This window comes from Phalacrocorax aristotelis, chromosome 1 (genome assembly GCF_949628215.1).
Source record: "Phalacrocorax aristotelis chromosome 1, bGulAri2.1, whole genome shotgun sequence".
Taxonomy (NCBI): Eukaryota; Metazoa; Chordata; class Aves; order Suliformes; family Phalacrocoracidae; genus Phalacrocorax; species Phalacrocorax aristotelis.
The window spans coordinates 84,605,224-84,613,536 of record NC_134276.1 but is presented as its reverse complement, the minus strand read 5'-3'; positions in this window follow the sequence as shown (position 1 = coordinate 84,613,536).

The window sequence follows — 8,313 nt, the reverse complement described above, 5'->3', positions numbered from 1 at the left end:
CCAGATTACATGACCTGGAAATTAAAAGATGCAACAAAGGGCAGATTTTCCAAAGGTACAGTCTGTGGTTAGTGGCCCAGCGCATTAAATCTATGAGGGCATTTTGCAGCTATTTGCAAAAAACTTCCTTATAATTTTTTAATAATAAAACTAGAGCAGATTTCCAAGACACGGCAAACCCGGGGTCAGCTGAACTCTTCCTGTGACAGCTGGATAGCTTTTGACAAGATTCAGTGCTTGAAACACCACCGGCTGCTGGGCTTGATGCACCCGTCCTGAATGAGAACATGTAGGCGGTGGTAAGTGGGCAGAGACCATCCAGGCCCGTGTTTCCTATTTGTGTGTCTGGGCGTTGAGGGTATCACATCGTGCCAGACCCTGAACTGCACTGTTGGATTACTTTGAAGTCAGCCATATGTATACAGACTGTTCTATCTGTGCCCTAATCCTGTTCTCATTTAAATCGGCGATAAAAGTCGTATTGCAGAACTGCACCCCAGTAAAGGGGACTTGTATGTGTGGTTGGCTGCACATAGAGAATGGAGGTGTGTTGAAGCAAGATATGGTATCAGCAGTCACCAAACAGCTGCCAACATCACTGGAGGCAGGATGTGGCCATTAGCCATCCTGTTTCCAGTGCTGTGTTTGGAGGCAACATTAGAAAACCCATTTATTTGAGTTATTCCTCATCAACAGGAACAGGGTAAAACAGGGTAAAAGCTGCTTGTAAAGGACCCTCTAGTGTCCTGAATGGTACAATGGTTTCTTGCCTCCTGGGGTACAAATCCTTCAGCATTTTGGCTGTATCGAGCACCTCTGGCTGTCCATTTGACTCAGTGCTGGCTCTTGGGTACGGGGTGAGCAGAAGGGGAGGAATGGGGAGGAGAAGGGAAAGCAGCAGGGCGAGGGCAGGAAGCCGAGCAGGGGAAGCCCGAGGCAAGGGGAGGTGGGGAGAGGAGGGCTAAATGCAAAATAAAACTATGGAACCCACTGATCATTTGCCTCACATGGTCTCATCTGTCACAGTTGTCTTTGATGTCCTGCTGGTGGGAGCCTCTGGGCAAGGACTGTGTCTTCTCTGTGTCCCAGAAGGTGTGCTGCCCCTTTCTGGAAAAGGATTAGTAAAGTCAGTTATTAGTGATAATATCTCTGCTTCAAAATTACCACCCACAACATGGAGATGTATTTCTCACAGGAATGTCAAAGATTAAGTGTACCAGTGTTTAAGATCATTTGGAGGGAAGATACAGAGTACAGTATTATTATTGTTTCCTCAGTCATTGCTCCAAGGTCTTTCACTCAGGCAGAGTTTTATTGTGGTAGTTTAGTTCCCATCATTTCTAAACCTTCACACTTTTCACATTCTTTGTATGACAGTACGACCACAATGGATTGCTGTACCTGCAGCACCTCTGCAAGAACCCATGAAAGATTTCGGTGAGAATAGCTTGGCAGTGCAAGAGCAACCTCGAGCTACCGATTAAGAATTACTGTTATCCTGTATTGTACTATATGATATTGAAATAAAATTCACTTGATATGAAAAAGGGCCAAGCATATCTGAGCATACCTATCAAGGTCTGAGTGAAGGTTCAATTCAGCCCACGGCACTGGCCAGCGATTTGAAAATAGATTGAAAGCCCCTGAACAAAACATTATGTGATGTGGGCTGACTCTGGTGGTAAGTATTTAATCACTGACTTCTTTCCAGCTCACCTTTTAGCTGCATAATTACTTTACAGCAGTTTGGCATAATTTTCTGCTAATGAAGATGTGGGATTCACCCAGGGCATAGATCTTGCTTGCCTCTGCTGACAGAACATGGCTTGAGAGAAGCAAATGAGACATGAACAGGCAGGTATCACGCTTAGTAATGCTTTGAAGTCAGTGTTGGTATTAGCTCTTTCACAGAAATAGGTACCACAAACTCGGTTAATCACGTGCACAGTGCTACAGAATAAATAAATCTCATCTCTAGTCTTTTTGTGCAGCAGGATCACATTAGAAAACAAAGATTTTGTAAAGCGTGTCCTCCAGAGCCTGCAAATGTTACGGTGACTATTTATATCCCTTGAGCATCTGGCCCAGATGTTTTATTTAACTTTGTAATTTTTGCTTTTTTTCTCTAAACCACCTGCCATCAAGTGACATGATAATACACAGGAAAGTGAATAACAAGCAATATAGACTATAGTGTAAACTATTCCCTAAAAACAATAAGTTGGTTCTGCTTTCAGTTACATTTGTGCCGTTCCAATGAATTTCGACAAAGGAACATGGTGTGCCTGAGACTGAACTGTTTCATTTTCAAAAGCTGCCATTTGAGAAAAGAGAGAATAAAAGAAAATTCAATTAAATGAAGCAATAAAGCCAGAGAAGTTCTGTTTGAAGAAAATCTGCAATGTTTATCCCTAGCTCCACGTCCCCAGCGAGTCGACATTTCAGGAAGGACGTTGCAGCTCTGTTCAGCTTACTTGAGAGAGGGTATTGATGTCTCGGCTAGAATGAGCACAAATCATGCATGAGTAAGTTGTTTACGCTGTCAGTCATTAGCTACACGTCTGGAGTGCTCGAGAATGTCGGGAACTCGGCAGTGCCTTCCTTAAATTAGGGACCGAGTCGGTCGTGCCACAACAATTTGCTGTGCACAACCTTCAGCTGTGTACCGACCACAGACCAGTTGTGTAAATTAAACTAGTAATCTTGTTTATCAATAATTATTTAGGGAAGATTGCCAACTGTGGGCAGATGCTGAAGTCCTTACTTCAGCCATTCTGCCACTTGCTTTGAGGAAAGCGAACCGCGCTGTCCTGCTAGCTGATGCTTACTCTCTATTGGAGAAAACTAGATCAAAGCTTGTTCTGTCACATCAGCATTTGCCTCTTCTCTTCCAGGAGAGTGTACAAAGGCTTGAGAGAGTCTGTCTGTGGTACCCCCCTCCAAACATCTCCTTATTAGCCCACCTTGAAGTCTGCTACTCACAGCTGGACCCAGCATTCCCCCATGGCTCTGCTGGTGCTGAAGAGCCTGGAGGGGTGACCTCACGGGCCTCCTGCAGACTATATGCTCCTGTTTGTTTGTCCAGGTATGACATTTGCTTCTGTCATGCTGACCTTCATGGAAAACACTTTCCTGGCTATGCCTTCATAAAGGGACATCTTTGTTCTGCATTTTGAGGGAAGACATAGCTGAAGCCAGTTCACTGTTTCTCCCATTGTTCACAAAAGACAAGGGTGAAGTGGGCACAAGGAGCCTCAGGGCAGGCTTCAAGTCTTGTTCCTTCGTCACTGTGAGAATGAAACAATTCCCAAATTAATACAAATCACAGCATTAGGACAAGAGCTTCTGGTTTGATAATTTCTTTCCAAGAACTAAGCGTCGGTTTTGACCAAACAAAGAGTATTCTCACATCTTAACAGAAAAGAGTTTTTCATGTGTAACTTCCCACATGTGGGAATACAAAATAAATTACTTCGAAGCCTAGGGCAGAAGTGCAACAAAGACTTAAAATAACTCTCAGTGAAAAGTGGAAGTCTATGTTTCTACACACTCTTAAAAAACATGGCTCAGATGCTCCCAGAAATTTGGTCCGTTCATCAGTGCAGTAACTTGTGACTCATGAAATGAGCTATTTTAAATACGCCAAGTTTTTACAGAAAAAGCATTGACCAACTGTCCACAATCCATTAGCAATGAGCAATCTGTGCTTGGTTTTCTATGAGCAGTTCCTTTTGGCCTTTCATCGTTCTTGTTTCCTCTTAATGTGGCGTGCGAGAAGGGATGTGTGCAACGGAGTGACACCGCAGCTTCCTACGCTACCAGACAATTGCTAATAAAAAATTTGCGCTGTTAGATACGCGTAATATGATGGACTGAACTTGCTAGTTTTCAAATCACATAAAGCTAAAGTACGTTGGCAGTGATAAGTGATACATACTTGCCAGCACAAACGTGTCAGGATATTCAGTTTTGTGAATGCATTAAGCACTGTGGATGCACTTAGCATAGTGCATTTGCGTTTTAACTGGATATTCTGTGGCTGGATTAATGTTTGCATTTCTCCCCAAGATAAAGTGGTGCAGAGGAATTCCACCTACAGAGCACGGGTTCACCTTTGTTCTCAGTAAAGTCAGCAGCTTCGGTAGGAACTGAATTTGACTTAAGATCAAAAAGAAAAGTTTGATTTTGCTAGTCTGTCCTCTTCCTTCCTACTTAGTTTCCCTTTCCCTTAGAGGAGGCAATCTGAAGCTGTCACAGCATCTTATTAGCTACAGCAATGGCTAAATAGATAAAAATTAATTATGGCGAAATTGTGAGAGTGTTCTGGCATTATCTCTTTATCAGCTTCTGCTGCTCTCCTGTCATTTAAATTCTAATTGCTACAAATTACAGTGTGTATCTTTTATCAGTTGCAGACCAACAGGAATTTTAGACTTTGGACTAATATCCTCTATGCCATTATATCTAAATGCCACTGTAGATGCTGGTGTGTGGACACATTGTCACTGTAAAATGAACTGGGACCACTCACTCCTGCCTTAGTAGAACTGAAATGAGAAACATTGGTTGCCCAGATGAAAAGCTGTATTTCACAGAATCAATACCCCGCCCTTCGTTGGTGAGGCAAGGTGACTTTTTGTAATGGACAAAGTGTAAGGAATACAGAATATTATGCCCCTGAATGGTTCCCTCTCCTCTGTCTACTTAACATACGGTCTTGGTTTTGACTGTGGCCTTCAGGAATGCAAACTATGACACTGTGATATCCTAATTTAACCTGCCAATTTGTACCCTCATCTGCCTTCCTGAAAATGATTCAGCTTCAATACTTTCTCCTAAGCCTTGCAAAACCACTTTTGTTTCCTGATGCTTTGGGCAACTGACAACATCTTCACACAGCTCCTGACGTTGTCTTCAGATCTCGGACTCGCCACTGCCCACGGGGTGCTTGCCTCCTCGGCGATGCTGAGCATGCTTTGACCTGGGGAACAGGCACCAGCCTGCACCTCCCTTGGAGTGCGCAGGAGTGGGGCAGAGGTGGCAGCTTCTTTTTAGGTCTGAAATCCAGGGAGTGAAGCAGCCTGCCTTGGGACAGGAGGTTATGGAGGGATACAGATTAGTCATCCAAGGCACTGTAGAAGAGCCAGCTAAATCCAAACTGCTGATGATTGAACTGAGGCTGGCTGCTGGTATGTGCCTTCTGCATGGGAAGCTGGTCCCGGGTGGCCCAGAGGTCAGGCAGGATGGGCTGTGCCTGCCTACAGAGGAGCAGAGACGTCTGTCCTCGCCGCCACGCAGCTCTGCTTTGCACCTAGAGAGCGGACACAAGGATCTCATGAAAGCCCCTTCTTGTAGGAGGGCTCCCAGTGTTGGGAAAGGCCCTGTTGCATGGGCTGAGGGCAGCTGCTGAGCCAGGAAGGGCTTTTGTCTGAGAAAGGGCGGATGTCACGCATGCAGAAGAGTTAGTCATGTGGGAAAGAAGGCAGCTGGGGGATTAAAAGGACTATTTGCCCAGCCCCCTGTTTGAAGCATGAGGAAGAGGGAGAGGATCTGGGATTGCCCCCCAGTGATGCCCAGGTGCCGCTGCAGCAGCACAGCTCCTCTCCAAGCATGTCTGCTGTATCAGGGTGATGTGTGGAGGGGCTAAAGCCACCCCCGGGCCGTTCCCTGCCTCCACAAAGCCACTTTGCGGGGAGTCCTCAGAGCAAGGATTTGCCAGGTATTTAACTGATGTGAGCCGCTCCTTGGCAAACGGCAGAGGAGTGGCAGAGAGTGGGGCAGCTGCAGCCGTGCACAGGCGGTGGGGTGGCTGAACTGCGGCAGCTTGTCCTCCCTGGGATTGCTCCAGGCCAGGCAGCCCTGGCGCTGTGCAGCCACAGCCCTTCAGAGCCCCTCTCTGTAAATCGGTCACTGAGTAATGCTTATGTCTGTCTTTGATGCACTAGGTGGAATGACAAAGTGCAGCAGAGAGCGTAAGCGTAAGCTTCTGCCTGGAAAATGGCCCGATAATGGTATTTTAGGCAATTTCAGGGTGTGCGGTGCCCAATACGCAGCACAGTGATTTCTTATTGAGGCATGCCTTAAATGCAATTCTCTGTTATTGCAGTTCTAGTTTCATAGCACAGCTCAGCCAACAACATGAGTGATGAGGCAGAAAAGTGCTCTAACGGAGCCAGGGTACAGATAAACACTGGTGGGCAGCTACTTAAGCAGATGTCAGACAACTTGGACCCTGGGGACTACCGGACTGGGAGGATCAGGTAGGAGCTGGGAGCCACAGCTCACGCTGCAGACCCGAGGGGTGGAGGGGAGGACTGGCACACTGGAGGAGAATGAGCCTGTGTTACCTAGCCAGGTTACCCGCAGCCTTTGTACTGTAGCAGTGGCAAACTGACATAGTTGTCTTTGCTCTAAGCCAAGCAAGCTGGCTGCCATCGCATACAACAACGTGTTTGATTGAGACCAGATTTTAACTCCCAGTTGCTTTTTTCCTGTCACCCAGACCCAATGGCTGCAGCCTTGCTGCCCTTGCTGGAGGTTTGGATTCCCTGAAAAGGCTCGAGGTGCTTCCCTTTTTCAGTTGTTTGCTGTTTCCTTTTTGCCATGGCACAAGGAAATGTCTCCATGCTGCTGCCAGCCTTCCAGACCAGCCCAAAGGTCCACCCCAAGAAATGCTCCCAGCTTATCCAAGAACGGATGGCATCCTCTCCCCGTAGACCTGCTGTCACCGTCTGAGGCTACACAAATCAGTCCCAGCTCAGAGCCTGGCCACCCTGCAGAAAGCCTACCGTGGTAGTAAGGCTGACACAAACAAGTCTGTATCCAGTGGTCTCCCATGTGTCCGCTCAATGGGAGCAAATCTATCTGTGAAAGTATGATGTGCTTGGAGCCCAGTGGCTCCCCACTGTTGTAACTCTGCTTTTCAAAATTAAGTTTGTGCTAATTCATCTCACAGCTTAAAGTTTTTTTCTTTTGTGTTAAGGCAATGGCAAGAAAGATGTAGTGTAATTCTTGTATCATTCCTCAGATATGATATCAAGTACTGCCTTTAGTTATGCAATAGAAAAAAAGTTAGAAATAAGGCTGAAAATTTGTGGCATAATTCAGTGTGACATTTTCAGCTCACCACAATGCTTGCACACACACTTAAATGCAGGTGCAGATGCGCTCCCTATACGAAATGAGGTGTCACCCTTCTGTCCCCTGCAGGTACCCCCCAAGTATCCCACTGCTTGGGGACCCCTGGTTTGTGCAGGCACCCCTCGCGGTTTCAGGACTGTGCATGGGCAAGCGGCCTCTGCAGGCTGGAGCGAGGAGCACAAATGTCTCCTGCACCACGGCAGGGAGATCACAGCTATCAGGGCTGCCCCTGAGGAAGGCACCAGAGCACTGTAAAGGGGGAAAGAATAACACCTGCATGTAAAAAGGGAATTTTGGATCAGCCAAAATTTTTAGTACCCTAAAAAGTACTCGGTCAAGTGATTGTGCAGTTAACTTACCAGCATAGAAGAGAAAGTAAAAGAGTTAAAGCGAATAGTCAACATAGTCTCTGTTCTCTGCTGGAGGAGAAGAAATCATATCAAGGTAATAATAGACATAATTCTCTGCTCTGACAGAAAACAGATGAAACAACAACACAAAAATCTTTCAACATTTCACCACATGACAGTCTCACTGGCAAATTAAGGAATGATGAGCTAGACAAGAATCACGGAAGGCATGTAATTACTTAAAAAACAGGCTCCATGGTTCTCAGCCAAGAAGAGGAGCCATTTTAAGTGATGGGTCTCCTGGGCCTTGCTGTATCCCATATGATCTGGATGTGGGATTAGAAAACCTATTTATTAACAGGTTTGTCGGTATTGCCAAGCCAGGAGTCCTTTGAAGTATTACAATTCCAAATGATCGTAAAAAATTGGAAAAATGGTCTGAAATCAGTGTGATGGACTTCAGCCCAGACAAATTCAAAATGCACTAATTAGTGCTACCCTAGAACCAGAAGGACAGAGACAAAAAGGGGGATGGCTGAGCAGGTAGTAGTGCTACCAGAAAGGTCACAACTGGAATATGAGTCCATGTTGGCTAATGTCGCCAGGAAGAAGGTGTGTATCAGCAAGGTACAGCATGTAAGACACAGACGGTGATTGCACTAGTGATCAATGATAAGGTGTCTTTATGATCAGATGTGGACACCATCGCTGAGGAAACACAAAATGTGGCGGGTCTGGATGGCATCAAGAAGAGTAACATGCAATTTATGGAACATGGCCTCTGGGGAAGGATTGAGTGAATGTTGTTGGCTTTCACTTGAAA